Source organism: Salvelinus namaycush, chromosome 39 (assembly GCF_016432855.1).
Source record: "Salvelinus namaycush isolate Seneca chromosome 39, SaNama_1.0, whole genome shotgun sequence".
NCBI classification, from domain to species: Eukaryota; Metazoa; Chordata; class Actinopteri; order Salmoniformes; family Salmonidae; genus Salvelinus; species Salvelinus namaycush.
Genome location: NC_052345.1, coordinates 2,277,555 through 2,300,534, shown reverse-complemented (window position 1 = coordinate 2,300,534; position 22,980 = coordinate 2,277,555). Strand labels below are relative to the sequence as shown.

Here is a 22,980-nt window from a genome sequence, read left to right as displayed (position 1 = left end):
TCTTACAGGGAAATGCTGAATACAACAGATGTAGATCTTACAGGGAAATGCTGAATACAACAGATGTAGATCTTACAGGGAAATGCAGAATACAACAGGTGTAGATCTTACAGGGAAATGCTGAATACAACAGATGTAGATCTTACAGGGAAATGCTTACTTACAAGCCCCTTAACCAACTATGCTTTCAGAAGTTACAAAAAAAGAAGTTACGAAAAAATAAGTGTTAAGTAAAAAATAGAAAATAAAAGTAACAAATAATTAAAATAACATTAGAGAGGATATATAAAGGGAAAGGGGGTACCTAGTCAGTTGTACAACTGAATGCATTCAACTGAAATTTGTCTTCTGCATTTAACCCAACCCCTCTACAGGGGGTATTGTACAGAGTCAATTTGGGGGGCACCGGTTAGTTGAGGTAATATGTACATGTAGGTAGAGTTAAAGGGACTATGCATAGATAATAAACAGAGTGTTGCAGCAGTGTCTTGGTAGCCCTTTGATTAGCTGTTCAGGAGTCTTATGGCTTGGGGGTAGAAGCTGTTAAGAAGCCTTTTGGACCTAGACTTGGCGGTCCGGAACCGTTTGCCGTGCGGTCGCAAAGAGAACAGCCTATGACTGGGGTAGCTGGAGTCTGACCATTTTTATGGCCTTCCTCTGACACCGCCAGGTTAGAGGTCCTGGATGGCAGGAAGCTTGGCCCCAGTGATGTACTGGGCCATACGCGCCTTTTGGTCGGAGGCCGAGCAGTTGCCATAACAGTCGGTGATGCAACCAGTCAGTATGCACTAATGGAGCCTTTCATAAAGTTGGGTCACGGACCTGTTAATGGTGGGTCGCGACGTGTCAGTGTAAATACATAATTGTTTCATTAATTACTGGAATTGATTTGGCCAAGTGCATCTGCGCTCTCTGTTCAATGTGCTTTCTGCTTAAGCTGCGGTCTATGCTCAGTTTGGCAGCTGCGCGAGTGTGAGAGGGAGATGCCTGTGTGCATCGGAGTTGTGTACCGGATCTCTTTTTCTGCGGTTTTCTTGAAGATCACTCCGCTACACACGACGCAGCGCTGTCGTTCAGATTGTTGGCATTTTATAACCGGTGATAAGCAGTAATAAGGGAGTACTAACTAACTCTCATAGTAGTATATGTGAGTTTCTCTTTCAAACAATCCCCTGGCCTTGTACACGGCTAATAGCTAACATTCTCCTAAGCAAGCTAGCTACTGATAGTGCAACCCTAGTAACAGTACAGATGAAAATGAAAAATGATCAGGCCTACTTTACATCTTACTGTAGAAATTATTGTTGAAAACTAGTCTAGGTTGGAACTGTTGCTGTTAATAAAATACAATAATAATTGTTATTCTTAACTGGAATAAACTGATGCTTTTTGAGGCAAACACATTCACAGTTCTGGGCTGCTCATCTACAGTAGGAAGCGGTCTCCTGCCTGACTGAGAAAGCAGTAGATGTTCTGGTCCAGTTTGGCACCACATACCTATGTGAGTCAGGGTTCTCAACTCTGACATACTTAAAAAACAAGTACAGAAACAGTTTCAAGGCTGAGCATAACCTCAGTGTTGCCCTGTCAAAAACAGAGCCCAGAATAGACATGCTCTCATTAGGACTGTGTGGGGGTTTTCTGGTCTACAGATGTGATCAATCAGTTTATTCCAGTTCAGAATAAAAAAAGATGTATTGTAGTTTAACAGCAACAGTTCCAACCTAGACTTTCAACAATCATTTCTACAGTAAGATGTACAGTAGGCCTGATCATTTTTCATCTGTACTGTTACTTAGGGTTGCACTATCAAAAAACCTGTGTGTGTGTGTTCTGTTATTCATCTGTGTGATGTGATCAATCCTTTTATTCCAATTCAGAATTAAAATGATTTATTGTATTTTAACAGCAACAGTTCCAACCTAGACAGATATGTGTTTTTAATGGAGGAAAATAAACATTAATACATATTTATATGGATATTTAATTTAATTGATATTTGTTTTTGTCTATATTGCATTTGTTTTTAGGCATAAGGGCAATGAAATGTACTGATAATTATGTATAGTTCCATATTTTCCTGAGTTTGGGTCCCAGGAAAACACAATGTTGCATTCTGGTCCCAGGCTGAAGAACCCCTGCACTAATGAGCTAGCAGACGCTCTGAGCAAATCAGAGAAGAAGTGCAGCTAAAGTGTAACTATACAAATGCACTAGTCCAGACCAGTCTGCAAGTTCATTTGAAGGCTTCTAGTTTAAACTGTGTAAGGGAATAGGGTTCCAAGAATAATAACCAGAAATATTGTGTACAACATTTGAATAGTGACTGTCGGCGAAAGTCACACCGACTAATGTGACTGGGATGACCTGTAAAATGTAAGCTATGGCTGATAGTGTGCATTGATTGCAGCGGTTTCGTGAGCTGGACACATACTGTACTAAACTAGTTAACGTCCACAGACTGAAATACTACTGAATCACTGTGATAAACACCATCTTCTGTTCATGATCAGAAAATATTGCTTCTCACTCACTGTATAGCAACACATAGCCTGTATGCTAGTCTAGCATAGACTACTTACTCCTTGTATGGATGAAGGACTATTCTCCATGATGGTTCGCGGAGCACACTGACTCAGCTCGAAAGCTGGTATTGGGAACAAACAAGTAGGCTATATGATAGACTATTCCTGAGGCTAATTCTACTTAGCTAGCTAGTTTGTATCCAGCTATTAACTGAAAACAGAGCAGCAACATGGTTGATCCTCGCAATTAATCACATCACCGCAGCAGCCAAACATTGCAACATGAGCATATTGAACGATGCGGGCGAGGTTCAAACACAGCTAGCGAGCACTTACAAAGAAAACATTATATCAGAAATTAGCAGCATAGCGAGAAACAGCTAGTTACAGCAGCAGAGTCAATGGAGGAAAAGAAGCCAGCGCTTAGTAGCAGCAAGCGGCAGAAGGATGTAAGAGCAGACCCGGTCAATAAGGAAGTCGTGAATGATACTAGCCTCTAATTGGTGCAATCTCAGTTGAGGCAGGCACTCGGGTTTCCTTTCTGAACTAGCTCCGCTTAATAAATAGCCTTATTTTCTTGTGTACTTAAATGTTTTTGATCTTTTTCTATGGGATTTAGCCAATTCCAGATTGTTTATAATAGATAAAGTATTGGCTTGTTTTAGTGACACAAAAGGAATAATTTTGATAAGAGCTTTTAAATAATTCTAGCTCTCGAGTTGCTCCTGATTTGTTTAAATACGTTTTACTTTGTAGTGGTGTCAGATATTATTGGGCATTTTATATTTTATATTATGTTATACCATATTGTTCAGTGTCGTAATATTGCTTGTTTTATTATCAAATTGTGAATTATTACCTATTTTAGATACATTACATTTTGCTTTTTTTTTTTTTTTTTTTACATTGAATACAGTACAAGTATCATGTTGTAAATAAGCTCAAAGTTAGACAATAAATAGACAACAAATATATCAATTATGTTTCTTGTATTTGTGCCTTTGTACGCATGATGGCGCCATTAAGCAACATAATGCATGGGTGGCTAGCCTATAGGTCAGCCAGGGATACTCCATTACTGTCAGGAGATAAACTGTAATAGATCAACAATCAGCACTGTTCATCAACAAACACACACACGAACATGCACGCACACACACACACACACGTAAACACACACTGAGTCTGGAACTTGCCAGAGTCTTTCCCGGTAGTTCAGACGTTGTGTGTGTGTGTGTGTGTGTGTGTGCCTGCGTGTGTGTGTGTGTGTGTTTATATGTGTGTGTGCGTGTGTGTTTTTGCTTGTGTGTGTGGGTGGTATGGGTATGTTGCTCCCTAGACTACTGCAGGAGTACTCTAATGTAAGTGGTCCAACAGATTTACTAGGTGGTAAAGGTCTGGATGGACTATTTCTACTTTGATCTCATTTCTTGTATTTCTTTGGGAATGTGGTTCATACTGCTACTGGTGTCTGGAGCTCTACCCCTCTGCCCTATCAGACGCTCAGAAGTCCATCCAGCTCGCCCCTGATTGGCCAAAGGGATACTTCTTCAAGGGGAGTGCACTGATGGGGTTGAATTCTACTGTGAACGTGGAGATTGCTGATTGTGTGTGTGTGTGTGTCGGTCTGTCTTCTCCACTCCTTCTATCTCCCCATCCTTTCCTCCCTTCACTCTCTCACTTCATCTCCTCTACCTCCCCTACCCTCCCCTCAGTTTTCCTTAAATGGCCTTCTGAATAGGAATGGACCAGGGTTTGAGGCTGCGTGTTGCTATTGATGTCCACCTGACAGCACAGTAGAGATCTCAATGGTGAGTTAGACGTCTCTGCATGATACAGAGTCAAGAGCCTTCAGTTTAGAGCTTCAGTTTAGAGCTTTAAATAGTATCACCATCGTTCAACACAGAGAGAAAAGTACAACGATTCAACTCCTTTCTGGCAGCAAAGGAAAAACAAGCTTTGTTATTGGTTCCATTTTACTTGTGGGACTATGCTATTGGTCCCATTGCATGTATTTGGACTGTGCCTGCTGTTTGTCCTCCGATCCAGGGGGTGGAGCTGGAGAGCACCAGGCTGGTGATCAGGTACCCAGACAGCTAGATTCAGAGAACCCCTCCCTCTCCTCAGAGGACCAACCCTATAGGCCTCAACACCTCCTCAGCCTCCAAGTACGCCTCCACAGGGTAAGGACATCCATCTGTCTGTCAAAACATCATCTACGATTTATAAACATATATATAATCATTTATAATGAATAATTCTGAGTTATTCTAAAGTGTTACCAATCATCTCATATAAACTTTTGAAATGTACAAAGTGATGGAAGGAGGAAGCAGGAGCACAGGTGCAGGTGCTTGTGTTTTCATACTGTTTGTCTCTCTCTCTCCCAGGACCAGGAGGATGGCTCCCATCAATGGTGAAGAGTGTTTCTTCTGGAGGACCACCGGCTGTTTCTATGGTGACAAGTGTCGCTTCAAACACAAGCCTGACCAGAGAGGGAGAGACAGGAAACCATGGCAACCCTGACAACCCTGAACACCACGTACCGTCCGGATATGACAGAGTAAGGAAGAAGAGAAGGAATAACAGAATAATGAATATGAAGATTGAGGAAGAGAAGGAGGGACCGTGTAGCTACCTTAATAGGGAACAGGAAGCTTGGATAGAATGGGGCTGTTGGGGGGTGTCACCGCTTTTGTAGTCCTCTGACACACAGTCAAGACAGCACACTGGACACACAGTAGGAGTAAGTGTCAATCAAAGTGAAGAGGAGTGCTCCTCTGATTTCCTTCCCCCGCCCCCTCGGCCTGAGCTGTGAAACATGTTTGATCATTGATGTTAGATGATGGAGATGATGTCATCATTAGAATCTTGAGGGGGTTGTTGCCCAGGCCAACGCCTCTACAACAACCATGTTGTAGACACTAAAGGGGGTCAGTGCAGGGTCTTTGATGCAGCTGATGAGGAGTGTACATTAAATGGGTTAGTAGAATAGAATGAATAGAATGACATCATGGAACTGACCAAATGTAAATGGAACTTTGACCTGTTCCATGTAGAACTCAGAGGGACAAGGCAACACATTCCAATATATTATAAACATTCCATATAGAATAGTCAACATATTGTTAACATGGTTCTGTATTTAAATAAAAGTGGAAATGGGGGACATTGTGTCCATTATAGAAATGTAGGAACCATTTTAATACAGTAACCTCCCTTCTCTGACATGCTGTTCTGATCCTCATGCATGTTAATGTCTTAAAGAGGAAGGAAATGACCATTCTGCATCAGCTACTTGTGTTCTACTTTAAATATGTATCAACCACAGAACTGACACCTACTAGCAGTTCCCACTCACTACCAGTAAATTGACTCACTGTACAAGACCTCTCCCCTTCACTTCACTCTGTAAGTACTCTTGACAATATCTGGAAAAATAGTTTTGGGTTATTTGTTTTTAGTCATAAGTCATATTCTTGAAGGTTAATGTATAATTTTACTTCTTGTTATGTTTTGAGCGTTGATTTGGTTGTTACTTCATGGCCAGTATTCATAAAGTGTCTCAGTGTAGGAGTGTTGATCTACATAGTGATGAGATGATTAACCAGGGTAAAAAGACATGCGAACAAACATTGTAACATTGCAGTGTGTGTGTGTGTGTGTGTGTGTTTACGCATGTGTATGTGTTTGTGAGTCACTTCTGTTTAGCCTCACAGTTTGGGGATAGGAGCTATCATTGAACCTGGTGGTCAGTCTTTAGGCTGCTGTACAGCTTGACGGACCGTAGAGGATGGAACATTTATCCTCCTATATTTGGGGTTCTGAGAATAAAACAGCTTCAGAACAATCAGAAATATGTGTTTACAGTACTACACATCTGTTCAATAAGTTGTTGTTGTTTATAATGATGGTGATGATGGTGATGGTGATGATGGTGAGGACTTTACTGTATTAGGAAATAGTTTTTGCATCATACTACATATCATCTTAAATAGACAGATGTAGACAGACATGCAACACGTCACACACATTACATACATAGTGATATAGACTTACAGATAGACAGTATTCACATAGACAACCATATAGCACAATACAACACAATACAATATGAGCCTGGTTCATTTTCAGTAGTACCCCATTTACAGTTTCTACTTCAATGTATCAGGTGGAGTTATTCACCAGCTATAGAGTGAGTTGTTGTTTACGTTTCTAAGACTGCAGGGTGGGAGATGCAACAATAGCCTTGTGAACAGCAGGAAGTGTGTTGGTGGTCTTTCTCTGGTCTGTGGCAGGTATGGTCTCATTCATATCTTGATCTGTTTATCAATCTACTGACATTTCTAAAAGGATATGAATCTCTTTCATGCTATTTTAACTGTTACTTGGACACTACTTGGACTGAAGAGAACCACCACCACCAAAGTAACATGAGACACAGTGATGGTGGGTTGTGTTTAGGAGTAGTATTAACATGAGACACAGTGACGATCGTCGTTGGAACCATACTCGGACCAAAGCGCAGCGTGATCTGGGTTCCACATATTTATTTAATGAAATGCACTAAAACAATAAAAAATAACCGAAACGTGACGTTCAGGAGTGCTCACAGGCAACACAAAAACAAGATCCCACAAAACACAGTGGGGAAATGGCTGCCTAAATTTGATCCCCAATCAGAGACAACGATAAACAACCGCCTCTGATTGGGAACCATACCAGGCCAACATAGAAAAAAAATAACTAGATTACCCACCCTAGTGTAACGGTTGTTCTCCTCCTCTTCGTCCGAAGAGGAGGAGTAGGGATTGGACCAAAGCGCAGCGTTGTTATATGACATAATGAATTTATTAACGTAAAGACGAAACACTAAAACACTACAACAAACTACAAAACAAATAAACGATGTAGACAGACCTGACTTGAGAACTTACAAACTATGAAGAACGCACGAACAGGAACATACTACATATACGAAACAAAAAACGAAACAGTCCCGTGTGGTAGACATACAGACACGGAAGACAACCACCCACAACAAACAATGTGAAACAACCTACCGATATATGGTTCTCAATCAGAGGAAAACGTAAACCACCTGCCTCTGATTGAGAGCCATACAAGGTCAATTAAACCTAACACTTAACATAGAACAAACACAGACTGCCCACCCAGCTCACGTCCTGACCCACTAAACACAACTATACAAAAGGAAAACAAGGTCAGGAACGTGACATTAACCCCCCCCCCCCAAGATGCGGACTCCGGCCGCAAAACTCAACCTCAAGGGGAGGGTTTGGGTGGGCATCTGTCCACGGTGGCGGCTCCGGCTCCGGACGCTGTCCCCACACCACCATAGTCACTCCCTGCTTCCGTATCCCCCTCTCAATGACCACCCTCCAAATAAACCCACCTAAATTAAGGGGCATCACCGGGATAAGGGGCAGCTCCGGACTGAGGGACGGCAGCTCCGGACTGAGGGACGGCAGCTCCGGACTGAGGGACGGCAGCTCCGGACTGAGGGACGGCAGCTCCGGACTGGCTGACAGCTCTGGCTGGTCATGGCTGGCTGACGGCTCTGGCTGGTCAGGGCTGGCTGACGGCTCTGGCTGGTCAGGGCTGGCTGACGGCTCTGGCTGGTCAGGGCTGGCTGACGGCTCTGGCTGGTCATGGCTGGTCCTGTCTGGCGGAAGGCTCTGGCTGGTCCTGTCTGGCGGAAGGCTCTGGCTGATCCTGTCTGGCGGAAGGCTCTGGCTGATCCTGTCTGGCGGAAGGCTCTGGCTGATCCTGTCTGGCGGAAGGCTCTGGCTGATCCTGTCTGGCGGAAGGCTCTGGCTGATCCTGTCTGGCGGAAGGCTTTGGCTGCGCCTGTCTGGCGGAAGGCTCTGGCTGCTCCTGTCTGGCTGAAGGCTCTAGCGGCTCCTGTCTGGCGGACGGCTTTGCAGGCTCAGTACAGACGGGCGGCTTTGAAGGCTCAGTACAGACGGGCAGTTCATGCGGCGCTTGGCAGACGGACAGTTCAGACGGCGTTGGGCAGACGGGCAGTTCAGGCGCCGTTGGGCAGACGGGCAGTTCAGACGGCGTTGGGCAGACGGGCAGTTCAGGCGCCGCTGGGCAGACGGGCAGTTCAGGCGCCGCTGGGCAGACGGCAGACTCTGGCCGGCTGAGACGCACTGTAGGCCTGGTGCGTGGTGCCGGAACTGGAGGTACCGGGCTAAGGACACGCACCTTCAGGCTAGTGCGGGGAGCAACAACAGGGCACACTGGACTCTCAAGGCGTACTATAGGCCTGGTGCGTGGTACCGGCACTGGTGGTACCGGGCTGAGGGCACGCACATCCGGGCGAGTACGGGGAGAAGGAACAGTGCGTACAGGCCTCTGGAGACGCACAGGAGGCTTGATGCGTGGTGCCGGAACTGGAGGCACTGGGCTGGAGACACGCACCACAGGGAGAGTGCGTGGAGGAGGAACAGGGCTCTGGAGACGCACTGGAAGCCTGGTGCGTGGTGTAGGCACTGGTGGTACTGGGCTGGGGCGGGGAGGTGGCGCCGGATATACCGGACCGTCCAGGCGTACTGGCTCCCTTGAGCACTGAGCCTGCCCAACCTTACCTGGTTGTATGCTCCCCGTCGCCCGACCAGTGCGGGGAGGTGGAATAACCCGCACCGGGCTATGTAGGCGAACCGGGGACACCATGCGTAAGGCTGGTGCCATGTAAGCCGGCCCGAGGAGACGCACTGGTGGCCAGATGTGTAGAGCCGGCTTCATGGCACTTGGCTCAATGCTCAATCTGGCCCGGCCGATACGAGGAGCTGGTATGTACCGCACCGGGCTATGCACACGTACAGGAGACACCATGCGCTCTACTGCGTAACACGGTGTCTGCCCGTACTCTCGCTCTCCACGGTAAGTACAGGGAGTAGGCGCAGGTCTCCTACCTGATTTCGCCACACTCCCTTTTAGCCCCCTCCCAAGAAATTTTTGGGGTTTATTTTCGGGTTTCCAGCCACGTCTCCTTGCTGCCTCCTCATACCACCGATCCTGGGCTTTCGCTGACTCCATCGCCTCCCGAGAGCGGCGATTCTCTCCCACCTTAGCCCAGGTCCTTCTCCGTTCAATATTTCCTCCCAAGTCCACGAGTCCTGGTTTTTTGGCCGCTGCTGCTGGTTCCTCTCACGCTGCTTGATCCTTGTTAGGTTGGTGGTTCTGTAACGGTTGTTCTCCTCCTCTTCGTCCGAAGAGGAGGAGTAGGGATTGGACCAAAGCGCAGCGTTGTTATATGACATAATGAATTTATTAACGTAAAGACGAAACACGAAAACACTACAACAAACTACAAAACAAATAAACGATGTAGACAGACCTGACTTGAGAACTTACAAACTATGAAGAACGCATGAACAGGAACAGACTACATATACGAAACGAAAAACGAAACAGTCCCGTGTGGTAGACATACAGACACGGAAGACAACCACCCACAACAAACAATGTGAAACAACCTACCTATATATGGTTCTCAATCAGAGGAAAACGTAAACCACCTGCCTCTGATTGAGAGCCATACAAGGTCAATTAAACCTAACACTTAACATAGAACAAACACAGACTGCCCACCCAGCTCACGTCCTGACCCACTAAACACAACTATACAAAAGGAAAACAAGGTCAGGAACGTGACACCTAGTCACACCCCGACCTAACCAACATAGAGAATAAAAAGGCTCTCTATGGTCAGGGAGTGACAGTGATGGTGGGTTGTGTTTAGGAGTAGAATTAACATGAGACACAGTGATGGTGGGTTGTGTTTAGGAGCAGTATTAACATGAGACACAGTGACGGTGGGTTGTGTTTAGGAGTAGTATTTACATGAGACACAGTGACGGTGGGTTGTGTTTAGGAGTAGTATTAACATGAGACACAGTGATGGTGGGTTGTGTTTAGGAGTAGTATTAACATGAGACACAGTGATGGTGGGTTGTGTTTAGGAGTAGTATTAACATGAGACACAGTGATGGTGGGTTGTGTTTAGGAGTAGAATTAACATGAGACACAGTGATGGTGGGTTGTGTTTAGGAGTAGTATTAACATGAGACACAGTGATGGTGGGTTGTGTTTAGGAGTAGTATTAACATGAGACAGTGATGATGGCTTGTGTTTAGGAGTAGTTTTAGCAAGAGACAGTGATGGTGGGTTGTGTTTTGGAGTAGTATTAACATGAGACACAGTGATGGTGGGTTGTGTTTAGGAGTAGTATTAACATGAGACACAGTGATGGTGGGTTGTGTTTAGGAGTAGTATTAACATGAGACACAATGATGGTGGGTTGTGTTTAGGAGTAGTATTAACATGAGACACAGTGATGGTGGGTTGTGTTTAGGAGTAGTATTAACATGAGACACAGTGATGGTGGGTTGTGTTTAGGAGTAGTATTAACATGAGACACAGTGATGGTGGGTTGTGTTTAGGAGTAGTATTAACATGAGACACAGTGATGGTGGGTTGTGTTTAGGAGTAGTATTAACATGAGACACAGTGATGGTGGGTTGTGTTTTGGAGTAGTATTAACATGAGACACAGTGATGGTGGGTTGTGTTTAGGAGTAGTACTAACATGAGACACAGTGATGGTGGGTTGTGTTTAGGAGTAGTATTTACAAGAGACACAGTGATGGTGGGTTGTGTTTAGGAGTAGTATTAACATGAGACACAGTGATGGAGGGTTATTAGTTACTAGTTATTAGTTCTAATATGTAATTCTATGCTTCTTTATATGGACATTACAGTTTCTGGACAGCAGGCTACATTAGATCATATGGATAACAAGCTACATTGGACAATATTGTAACGGCAGTCTAAGTCGTCCTCCTCCTCAGACGAGGAGAGGCGAGAAGGATCAGAGGACCAATACGCAGCGTGGTAATTTTCCATAATGAATTTAATCAAAACAAAACAATACACTATACAAAATAACAAAAGAACATACCGTCACAGTCCTAGCTGGTGCAGAACACAAACACAGAGACAGGAAACAACCACCCACAATCCCCAACACAAAACAAGCCACCTATATATGATTCTCAATCAGGGACAACGATTGACAGCTGTCTCTGATTGAGAACCATATTAGGCTGGACACAGAAACAGACGAACTAGACACACAACATAGAATTCCCACCCAGCTCACGTCCTGACCAACACTAAACAAGTTACAAACGTTACAAATATGGATAACAGGCTACACTAGATTATCTATAGATAACAGGCTACATTAGACTATATATGGATAACAGGCTACATTAGACTATATATGGATAACAGGCTACATTTTTTATTTTTTATTTCACCTTTAAGGAGTAGCCAGGAGGAAGGCATGGCCAGCCGTTGAGAAATGCTTGTTGAAGTCTTCGATTATCACGGATTTATCGGTGGTGACCGTGTTACCTAGCCTCAGTGCAGTGGGCAGCTGGGAGGAGGTGCTCTTGTTCTCCATGGACTTTACAGTGTCCTAAAACTTTTTGGAGTTAGAGCTACAGGATGCAAATTTCTGCTTGAAAAAGCTGGCCTTTGCTTTCCTGACTGACTGCGTGTATTGGTTCCTGACTTCCCTGAACAGTTGCATATCGCGGGGACTATTCGATGCTATTGCAGTTCGCCACAGGATGTTTTTGTGCTGGTCGAGGGCAGTCAGGTCTGGAGTGAACCAAGGGCTATATCTGTTCTTAGTTTTGCATTTTCTGAACGGAGCATGCTTGTCTAAGATGGTGAGGAAGTTACTTTTAAAGAATGACCAGGCATCCTCAACTGACGGGATGAGGTCAATATCCTTCCAGGATACCCGGGCCAGGTCGATTAGAAAGGCCTGCTCGCAGAGGTGTTTTAGGGAGCGTTTGACAGTGATGAGGGGTGGTCGTTTGACCGCGGACCCGTAGCGGATACAGGCAATGAGGCAGTGATCGCTGAGATCCTGATTGAAGACAGCAGAGGTGTATTTGGAGGGCAAGTTGGTCAGGATAATGTCTATTAGGGTGCCCATGTTTACGAATTTAGGGTTGTACCTGGTGGGTTCCTTGATGATTTGTGTGAGATTGAGGGCATCTAGCTTAGATTGTAGGACTGCCGGGGTGTTAAGCATATCCCAGTTTAGGTCACCTAACAGATCAAACTCTGAAGCTAGATGGGGGGCGATCAATTCACAGATGGTGTCCAGGGCACAGCTGGGAGCTGAGGGGGGTCGGTAGATTATATATTAGACATTAGACTATATATGGATAACAGGCTACATTAGACTATACATGGAAACAGGCTACATTAGACTATATGTGGGCAACGGGCTAATTAGACTATATATGGATAACATGCTACATAAGACTATATATGGATAACAGGCTACATTATACTATATATGGATAACAGGCTACATTAGACAATATATCGATAACAGGCTACATTAGACTATATATGGATAACAGCCTACATTAGAATATGTATGGATAACAGGCTACATTAGAATATGTATAGATAACAGGCTACATTAGACTATATATGGAGAACAGGCTACATTAGACTATATATGGATAACATGCTACATTAGACTATATATGGATAACAGGCTACATTAGACTATATATGGATAACTGGCTACATTAGACTATATATGGATAACAGGCTACATTAGACTATATATGGATAACTGGCTACATTAGACTATATATGTATAACAGGCTACATTAGACTATATATGGAGAACAGGCTACATTAGACTATATATGGATAACATACTATATATGGATAACAGGCTACATTATAATATATATGGATAAGAGGCTGCATTAGCCTATATATGGATAACAGGCTACATTATACTATATATGGATAAGAGGCTGCATTAGCCTATATATGGATAACAGGCTACACTAGAATATGTATGGATAACAGGCTACATTATAATATATATGGATAAGAGGCTGCATTAGCCTATATGGACAACAGAGTACATTAGCCTATACAGTCAACACAGCATCACTATGGTGATGATGATGGTTATGATATTGATGCCTCTGCTACTACCTGTACTGTCCAGCAGAGGAGGCTGGTGGGCAGATTTATAGAAGGACATGCTCATCGTACTGGCTGGAGTGGAATAAATGGAACGGTATCCATTAATTATATTCCAGCCATTACAATGAGCCTCTCCTCCTATATCTCTGCCAACCAGCCTCCTTTATTGTACACAAGGGCCAACAGTGTAACAGAATATGATAGTGGCGTGTTGTAATACACAACAGTGTAACAGAATATGATAGTGGCATGTTGTAATACACAACAGTGTAACAGAATATGATAGTGGCATATCGTAATACACAACAGTGTAACAGAATATGATAGTGGCATGTTGTAATACACAACAGTGTAACAGAATATGATAGTGGCGTGTTGTAATACACAACAGTGTAACAGAATATGATAGTGGCATATCGTAATACACAACAGTGTAACAGAATATGATAGTGGCATGTTGTAATACACAACAGTGTAACAGAATATGATAGTGGCATATCGTAATACACAACAGTGTAACAGAATATGATAGTGGCATGTTGTAATACACAACAGTGTAACAGAATATGATAGTGGCATATCGTAATACACAACAGTGTGTGTTTGCTTAACTGTGACTTTGTCAAGTAAACAGTTTAGTTTTTCACTAATTTATCTAATGTATTTCCAGTTTGTAATGTTGTTATTAGCCCAACATTATTGAGGACATTATTATTAGGATGGTGCAGTAATGTTGAGGTGCCAGTAGGTCTAGTCTAGAACAGTGGAACCTTCAGTACTACTTTGATTCATCTGATGGTTATGGGTTTTAAATTGAATGGGTTCTAATTGAATGACATCATGGAACTTTGACCTGTATATACAGAACTCAGAAGGACAAGGCAACACATTATAAGAAATTGTTAACATTCTAAATAGTATAGAGGGCTTGCAGGTGCGTCACAAATCACCTAGCAACCACATCAAGCCCTCTGTAGTCGACACGTTGTTTAAATGGTTCTCTGTGTAGTCAAAATATCACGTTGGAAATATGAAACATTTAGCTATTTTAAAAATGAAGCCCCACTCCTCAAATTAAGAAAAGTACATATAGATATGCAGTCTATTGAACAATTTCTATTGAAATACAGTAACATCCTTTTTCTGATGTACTGGTCTGGTCATCATGCATGTTAATGACTTAAAGAGGAGGTATAAGGGCAGTTAAATATGTGTCAACCACAGAATTCACACTAACTGACAGCAAATTGACTCACTGTACAAGACCTCCCTCCTTCACTTCACTCAATTGTCAATATCTTGAAATATAGTTTGGGGTTATTTGTTTTTAGTCATTAGTCATATAATTGAGGGTAATGTATCATTTTACTTGTTGTTCAGTTTTAAACTGTGTTTTACGGCCAGTATTTATAAAGTGTCTCAGTGTAGGTGTTGATCTACATAGTGATGAGATGATTAACCAGGGTAAAAAAGACATGCAAACAAACATTGTAGCACTGCAGTGTGTGTGTGTGCATGTGGGCCTGTGTGTGTGTCTGCGTGTGACACAGTTGATTTAACTGAGGGCCCTTTAGGACCAGACTGATAGGGAGTAGGGTTGACATCTATACTGTGTAGGATGTGTGTTTTAACTTTTCTACATCCATAACAACCAGCTCTCTAGACTTTGATACAGACACCATGGGCCTTATGGGCCTTCCCTACAGATGCAGGTACCTACACTACATTACCAAAAGTATGTGGACACCTGCTCCTCAAACAACTAATTCAAAAATCATAGGCATTAATATGGAGTTTGTCCCTGCTATAACAGCCTACACGTTTGGGAAGGCTTTCCACTAGATGTTGGAACATTGCTGCTTGGACTTGCTTCCATTCAGCCACAAGAGCATTAGTGAGGTCGGGCACTGATGTTGGGTGATTAGACTTGGCTTGCAGTCGAAGTTCCAATTCATCCCAAAGGTGTTCGATGTGGTTGAGGTCAGGGCTCTGTCAGTTCTTCCACACCGATCTCGACAAACCATTTCTGTATGGACCTCGCTTTATCCACGGGGACATTGTCATGCTGTAACAGGAAAGGGCCTTCCCCTAACTGTTGCCACAAACTTGAAAGCACATAATTGTCGAGAATATCATTGTATGCCGTATCGTTAAGATTTCCTTTCAATGGAACTAAGGGGCCCGAACCATCAAAAACAGCCCCAGACCATTATTCTTCCTCCACCAAACTTCAGTTGGCACTTTTTGGGGGGCTGTTAGTGTTCTCCTGTCATCCACCAAACCCAGAAACGTCCGTCGAACTGCCAGATGGTGAATCGTTATTCATCACTCCAGAGAACGCGTTTCCACTGCTCCAGAGTCCAATGGTGACGAGTTTTACACCACTCCACCCAACGGTTGGCATTGCGCATGGTGATCTTAGGCTTGTGTCTGGCTGCTAGGCCATGTAAACCCTCTTCTAGCAGGGCTGAAATTTGTCAAACTGGAAAGGTGTCATCCTTTGACGGTGCCACGTTGAAAGTCCCTGAAGTCTTCAGTAAGGCCATTCTACTGAGAATGTTTGTGTAACGTCCTGACCAGAGTTCTTATGTGTTTTGCTTGTTTAGTGTTGGTCAGGACGTGAGCTGGGTGGGAATTCTATGTTGTGTGTCTAGTTTGTCTGTTTCTGTGTCCAGCCTAATATGGTTCTCAATCAGAGACCCTGATTGAGAATCATATATAGGTGGCTTGTTTTGTGTTGGGGATTGTGGGTGGTTGTTTCCTGTCTCTGTGTTTGTGTTCTGCACCAGATAGGTCTGTATCGGTTTGCCACTTTTGTTATTTTGTATTTGTTTAGTGTTCACAGTAGTGTTGTTAATTAAACATGTTGAGCACTGGCTACGCTGCGTGTTGGTCCGATCCCTGTTTCACCCCCTCTTCTAGTGAAGAGAGGGAAGGCCGCCGTTACAGAACCACCCACCAATCTCGGACCAAGCAGCGTAGCAACGGGCAGCAGCAGCAGAGGGACCAGGAGAAATGGACATGGGAGGACGAGCTGGACGGAAAAGGACCCTGGGCAGAGCCAGAGGAGTATCGCCGCCCCAAAGCAGAGCTGGAGGCAGCAAAAGCAGAGAGGCGGCGTTTCGAGGAGCTAGCTCGGCAGCAGGAGCCGGATCTGGGTTACACCACTTGGGAGGAAATAGACAGGTGGTCGGTTGACCCAGGGAGAGTGCCGGAGCCCGCCTGGGATTCGATGGAGCAATGTGCAGAGGGATACCGGCGAATGAGGTTAGCACGACGACGCGGTAAGAAGCCCGTGAAGAAACCCCAAAAATTTCTTGGGGGGGGGGGGGGGGGGGGGGGGGCTAAAGGATAGTGTGGCGAAGTCAGGTAGGAGACCTGCGCCCACTTCCCATGCTTACCGTGGAGAGCGGGAGTACGGGCAGACACCGTGTTATGCGGAAGAGCGCACGGTGTCTCCTGTACGTGTGCATAGCCCGGTGCGGGTTATTCCACCTCCCCGCACTGGCCGGGCTAAATTGAGCATTGAGCCAAGTGCCATGAAGCCAGCTCAACATATCTGGCCTCCAGTACGTCTCCTCGGGCCGGTGTACATGGCACCAGCCTTACGCATGGTGTCCCCGGTTCGCCTACACAGCCCAGTGCGGGTTATTCCACCTCCCCGCATTGGTCGGGCTACGGGGAGCATTCAACCAGGTAAGGTTGGGCAGGCTCAGTGCTCAAGGGAGCCAGTACGCCTGCACGGTCCGGTATATCCGGCGCCACCTTCCCGCCCCAGCCCAGTACCACCAGTGCCTACACCACGCACCAGGCTTCCAGTGCGTCTCTAGAGCCCTGTTCCTCCTCCACGCACTCTCCCTGTGGTGCGTGTCTCCAGCCCAGTACCTCCAGTTCCGGCACCACGCACCAAGCCTCCTGTGCGTCTCCAGAGCCCTGTACGCACTGTTCCTTCTCCCCGCACTCGCCCTGAGGTGCGTGCCCTCAGCCCGGTACCACCAGTGCCGGTACCACGCACCAGGCCTATAGTGCGCATCGAGAGTCCAGTGTGCCCTGTTCCTGCTCCCCGCACTAGCCTTGAGGTGCGTGTCTCTAGTCTGGTACCACCAGTTCCGGCACCAGGCACCAGGCCTACTGTGCGCCTCAGCAGGTCAGAGTCGGCCGTCTGCCCAACGCCGCCTGCACTGCTCGTCTGCCCAGCGCCGTCTGAGCTGCCTGACTGCCCAGCACCATCTGAGCCATCCGTCTGCCCAGCGCCGTCTGAGCCATCCGTCTGCCCAGCGCCGTCTGAGCCATCCGTCTGCCCAGCGCCGTCTGAGCCATCCGTCTGCCCAGCGCCGTCTGAGCCATCCGTCTGCCCAGCGCCGTCTGAGCCATCCGTCTGCCCAGCGCCGTCTGAGCCATCTGTCTGCCCAGCGCCGTCTGAGCCATCCGTCTGCCCAGCGCCGTCTGAGCCATCCGTCTGCCCAGCGCCGTCTGAGCCATCCGTCTGCCCAGCGCCGTCTGAGCCATCTGTCTGCTCAGCGCCATCTGAGCCATCCGGCTGCCCAGCGCCATCTGAGCCATCCATCTGCCCAGCGCCATCTGAGCCGTCCGTCTGCCACGAGCCTTCAGAGCCGCCCGTCTGTCCCGAGCCATTAGAGCCCTCCGTCAGTCAGGAGCCGCCAGAGCCGCCAGAGCCGCCAGCCAGTCAGGAGCTGCCAGAGCCGCCAGCCAGTCAGGAGCTGCCAGAGCTGCCAGCCAGTCAGGAGCTGCCGGAGCCGCCACCGCGGACAGATGCCCACCCAGACCCTCCCCTTGAGTTTTAGGGGTGCGTTCGGAGTCCGCACCTCAGGGGGGGGGGGGGGGGGGGTACTGTAACGTCCTGACCAGAGTTCTTATGTGTTTTGCTTGTTTAGTGTTGGTCAGGACGTGAGCTGGGTGGGAATTCTATGTTGTGTGTCTAGTTTGTCTGTTTCTGTGTCCAGCCTAATATGGTTCTCAATCAGAGACAGCTGTCAATCGTTGTCCCTGATTGAGAATCATATATAGGTGGCTTGTTTTGTGTTGGGGATTGTGGGTGGTTGTTTCCTGTCTCTGTGTTTGTGTTCTGCACCAGATAGGTCTGTATCGGTTTGCCACTTTTGTTATTTTGTATTTGTTTAGTGTTCACAGTAGTGTTGTTAATTAAACATGTTGAGCACTGGCTACGCTGCGTGTTGGTCCGATCCCTGTTTCACCCCCTCTTCTAGTGAAGAGAGGGAAGGCCGCCGTTACAGTTTGTCTATGGAGATGGCATGGCTGTGTGCTCGATGTTATACACCAGTCAGCATCGGCTGTGGCATAAACAGCTGAATCCACTCATTTGAGGAGGTGTCCACATTATTATGTATATATAGTTTCCCCACAGGAATAGTAAACCAACAAACATTTGACCAACTGGGGACGTTTAGTTGGTCCCCACAAGGTCAAATGCTATTTCTAGGGGGTTTAGGGTTAAGGTTAGAATCAATGTCAGGTTTAAGAGGGTTTCTGTTTATTCTGATATCAACCCTTGGGTTGCACGGGCCTATTGCAACTTTCTGCCCCATTTCTATATTGTACATCCGACCGGTCTAGAGGGTGGGAGAACATGAAAGGCCGAAGTTCAAAAACAGGAGGAAGACAATTATTGATTAAGTGCTGAGGTTAAAAAGGTTTAACATTAAAACAAATGTTATAATAAAATCATAAGAAAACATGCAAACTGGATCAATTAAATAAATAATCCCCCCCAAGTGTCACGATCGTCGTAATGATTGGACCAAGGCGCAGCGTGCGTAGAGTTCCACATCTTTTCATAAATTGAAACTCACCAAACAAAACAATAAAGAACAAGCGAACCGTGACGCTACTGGTATGCACACAGGCAACTATCTGTAGACAAGATCCCACAAAACACAATGAGGAAATGGCTGCCTAAATATGATCCCCAATCAGAGACAACGATAAACAGCTGTCTCTGATTGGAAACCATACCCGGCCAACATAAATCATTAATCACCTAGATGACCTACCCTAGTCACTATCACGCCCCAACCAACATAGAGAATAAACAGCTCTCTATGGTCAGGGCGTGACACCAAGAGATTAAGGGATTAAGTGCTCAAAAAAGAAGTGCTAGGTTAAAGTGCATGGTATAATAAAATTAAATATTAAATATAAGACAAAACCAGTTAGAATCAGTGTTACAGTTAGAATTAGGTTTAGGGTTTGGAGCTAGGGTTTGGGTTAGGGTTAATAGGTTTTGGGGATAAGGTAAAGGAAAATAGGATTGTGAATGGGAATTTTGTGTCCCCACAAGGTTAGTTTTACAAGACTGTGTGTGTGTGTGTGTGTGTGTGTGTGTGTGTGTGTGTGTGTGTGTGTGTGTGTGTGTGTGTGTGTGTGTGTGTGTGTGTGTGTGTGTGTGTGTGTGTGTGTGTGTGTGTGAGAGAGTGAGTATGTGAGTAACTTGCTGTTTAGCCTCACAGCTTGAGGATAGGAGCTGTCATTGAGCCTGGTGGTCAGTCTTTAGGCTGCTGTACAGCTTGACAGACCGTAGAGGATTGAACATTTATCCTCCTATATTTGGGGTTCTGAGAATAAAACAGCTTCAAAACAATCAATGTAGAAATGTTTGTTTGCAGTTCTACAGATCTGTTCAATAAGTGATTGTTGCTGTTGTTGTTTTTGATGATGATGATGATGATGGTGGTGATGACGACGATGATGATGATGGTGATGACTATTGTATCCATTAGGAAATTATTTTTGCATCATACTACATATCATCTTAAATAGACAGATGTAGACAGACATGCAACACGTCACACACATTACATACATAGTGATATAGACTTACAGACAGACAGTATTCACATAGACAACCATATAGCACAATACAACACAACACAATATGAGCCTGGTTCATTTTCAGTGATGAGGCTCTGTACCCCATTTACAGTTTCTACTTCAATGTATCAGGTGGAGTTATTCACCAGCTATAGAGTGAGTTGTTGTTTATGTTTCTAAGACTGCAGGGTGGGAGATGCAACAATGGCCTTGAGAACAGCAGGAAGTGTGTTGGTGGTCTTTCTCTGGTCTGTAGCAGGTATGGTCTCATTCATATCTTTTAGTTGCCCAGTTTGTCAAACTACAGATAGTTCTAAAAGCATAACCATTTTTATGTTCTACTGGCGACACATTTGGCGTCTCCACTTCACTTTAAACAGTTGTCTTTCACACCTCACTGAGTGAAGCTTATCTGTGGTTTCCATTCACACTCAACCAAAGAGTATCTATGTCTCAACTCAGCAACTATGGAACAAAGTGTTAATGTGAGTCAAAAGAACTTGAACTTAATGTAACGTCCTTGTGATGTCTAACTGTGTTTCAGTGGTACTGAGTCAGATTGGCTGGAGTGTTACATACATCACTCAGAGTATCTGTACCTTGAAGGGGTCAACAGTGCAGATGTCCTGCTCTTACACATATCCCAGTGGTACAGTCACATCAACCTTCTGGTTCACAAAAAATGATGCTGAAGGGGATTATGTAAATCTGAGTGATGACCCAGACTACAAAGGTCGTGTGACGTACCTTAGCAATGTGACGAATGGACACACCCTGACAATCACAAACCTGAGAGAGAGTGACTCAGCTACGTACAAGTTCAGATTTATAACAGATCCGACAGGAGGGAAATATTTTGATATCCCTGGAGTCACTTTGTCTGTTACAGGTACTGTGATATTATATATATATAATGCTAATCTGTTTAATTGTTTCTGGAAAATTGTCTTGATTTGTATTGAAATAATATAAATATGAATGTATGGTATAATAGGAATGTCTGAATTGATGATTTGAGAATGTCCACTCCTGCCTCATTTCAAATAGACAACAGGTCATTGATGGTTTTAATGTTGTTATCTACTCCAGACCTGCAGGTGAAGGTGACCACTACATGGTGGTCAACGACACTGACCTGTAGCACCACCTGTACTCTGACTGGTAACCCCACCTACATCTGGTACAGGAACAGTAAGATTGTACAAGAGTTCTCCTCCCCCTCATACACATTCTACTTTAAAACTGAAGACAGCTTCTACTGTGCTGTAAAAGGCATCATTTCTCCTGCAGTGTGTGAGTGTGACTAATACACTTTTAAAGTCTGTCAAAATCATCCAATACATCATTGGTCAGTGTTGATGTTTAGTGAAACAGACATGAAATAGGGCTGCTATTTAATTTAGATGAATGGTTGTTGATTTTACAGCTCTAAATACTTACTTACTTTATTACTTTGTCTGTTATCCAGATGGCCCAAGGAACACCTCAGTGTCAGTCAGTCCCTCTGGTGAAATAGTGGAGGGCAGTTCAGTGACTCTGACCTGCAGCAGTGACGCCAACCCACCTGTGGACAAATACACCTGGTACAAGACAAAATACAAGAACATGTCGATGAGACATTCTGGACAGAGATACACCATCCATAATATCAGCTCTGAGGACAGAGAGGGATACTACTGCGAGGCTTTGAACATTATAGGGAGAGAGACTATCCCTGTCCATATTAATGTTATATGTAAGTATGACACATTCTGTCTATTTTTGGTGCTCTGTAACTTTACAGATTTAATTCTGACATCATGCATTTATAACCTCAAGACCCTGCAGCAGTGTTTCCCTGGGTTCCTGTGGTGGGGGTGGGGACTGTCCTGGCTGCTGGAGCTCTTCTAGTCACCATCTACTGCTATATGAAGAGGTGAGCCAGCCATTTACATCTACTGTATTAGTAACATATCAACCTCCACTGGAGGTCAGTAGAGAGCAGAACTCACTCTGTCCCTCATTACAGGAGATCCACAGGAGGAAGTGATACCACGGCAGACACACAGGTAATAATGTCAACAACCGAAGTTATTTTAATCCTAATAACATAGACAGTAAGAAAATTAATTTACATAAAAATGTAGAGGGAGTGGTTCGAAAAGTGCTAATTCAGAGTGTCTTCTTTCAGATTAAGGGACTCCCTTGTGACACAGGCCCTCAGAAAGATGCTGAGCCCTCCGATTATGAGAATTGGAGCGAACCACCACAGAACCTGGACAGTGACACAGCCCCTCAGGTAGATGCTGAGCCCTCCGATTATGAGAACTGGAACGAACCACCACAGAACCTGGACAGTGACACAGCCCCTCAGATAGATGCTGAGCCCTCCGATTATGAGAACTGGAGCGAACCACCACAGAACCTTGGCTGAAGAGAACAACCACAGAACCTGGACTGAAGAGAACCACCACAGAACCTGACTGAAGAGAACCACCACAGAACCTGACTGAAGAGTACAACCACAGAACCTGGACTGAAGAGAACCACCACAGAACCTGACT

General features: G+C 45.1%; 2 long non-coding RNA genes across 3 annotated transcripts; one reads left to right on the top strand and one right to left on the bottom strand.

Annotated features, from left to right (window-relative positions):
- Positions 1-3,409: 3,409 nt before the first annotated feature.
- LOC120033038 lies at positions 3,410-22,011 on the bottom strand. The gene is made up of 4 exons (XR_005473893.1): positions 21,882-22,011; positions 5,164-5,254; positions 4,894-5,010; positions 3,410-4,726 (listed from the first exon to the last, which is right to left on the bottom strand). It is a non-coding gene; the product is annotated as an uncharacterized LOC120033038 (long non-coding RNA).
- Positions 4,545-21,727, top strand: LOC120033036. Of its 2 annotated transcripts, none has more exons than XR_005473891.1 (4): positions 4,545-4,708; positions 4,916-5,936; positions 20,619-20,696; positions 21,527-21,727. It is a non-coding gene; the product is annotated as an uncharacterized LOC120033036 (long non-coding RNA). The 2 variants fall into 2 exon arrangements; XR_005473890.1 differs by lacking the exon at positions 21,527-21,727 and adding an exon at positions 20,982-21,072.
- Positions 22,012-22,980: the final 969 nt, after the last annotated feature.